Source organism: Sinocyclocheilus rhinocerous, unplaced genomic scaffold (assembly GCF_001515625.1).
Source record: "Sinocyclocheilus rhinocerous isolate Xijiao unplaced genomic scaffold, SAMN03320098_v1.1 C35851458, whole genome shotgun sequence".
NCBI classification, from domain to species: domain Eukaryota; kingdom Metazoa; phylum Chordata; class Actinopteri; order Cypriniformes; family Cyprinidae; genus Sinocyclocheilus; species Sinocyclocheilus rhinocerous.
In genome coordinates this window covers 1-665 of record NW_015765594.1, presented here as the reverse complement: position 1 = coordinate 665, position 665 = coordinate 1, and the positions used below count along the sequence as shown (strand labels likewise).

Genomic DNA, 665 nt, shown 5'->3' with positions numbered 1-665 from the left:
TCCATTTGGCCATAGCAGCTGGTTTTGGCCTCCGGGATGTCCCCAAACTCTTCCAACATGGCTGCAGCTGCCGTGGTTATAATCCCAAGCCCATCTCGAACCCGTGCCTCAAGAGGATAGTCCCAGTCATCGTAGGATACAGAGATCATTCCAGAGGGGAATGAATCTGGAGTGATGCCTGGGTTGCCCGTGGTCAAGCTGGGCACGATCCAGATGTAGCCGAAACCGGTCAGACCCAGTGATCGGGCCTCCTCCAAGATGTAACCCGCCTCGTCCTTGGAGCAGTACAAGAGGATGACTGGAGACTGCACCTTCTTCAGCTGGATCTGGGACCTGGAGTCCCCGTCTACGGCGTCCATGGTGATGGTGTGCTGGAGGTCCCAACCGACAAAGCTGTTGTCGACTGTGGTCTTCAGGATGGCAATGAAATCCTGGTAGCCTGGGAACTTGCTGGTCACTATGGAGAAGATGTGCCAGTCATACTCTTCCATGATGTTGAGCATGAGCAGCGCCTCCTGCTGGATGGAGGCCCCGAACTGGAAGAATGTAGATTTTACATCCTGTTGAACAAAGAAAGATAAAAAAGAACTGTCACAACATATATAGCATATAACATCTAACAAATATGTGACCCTGGACCACAAAACCAGTCTTAAGTAGCACAG

The 665-nt window shown here is 51.4% G+C and overlaps 1 pseudogene; it reads right to left on the bottom strand.

Annotated features, from left to right (window-relative positions):
* Positions 1–10: 10 nt before the first annotated feature.
* Positions 11–560, bottom strand: LOC107735181 (glutamate receptor ionotropic, NMDA 2A pseudogene; annotated as a pseudogene).
* Between the last annotated feature and the right edge of the window lie 105 nt (positions 561–665).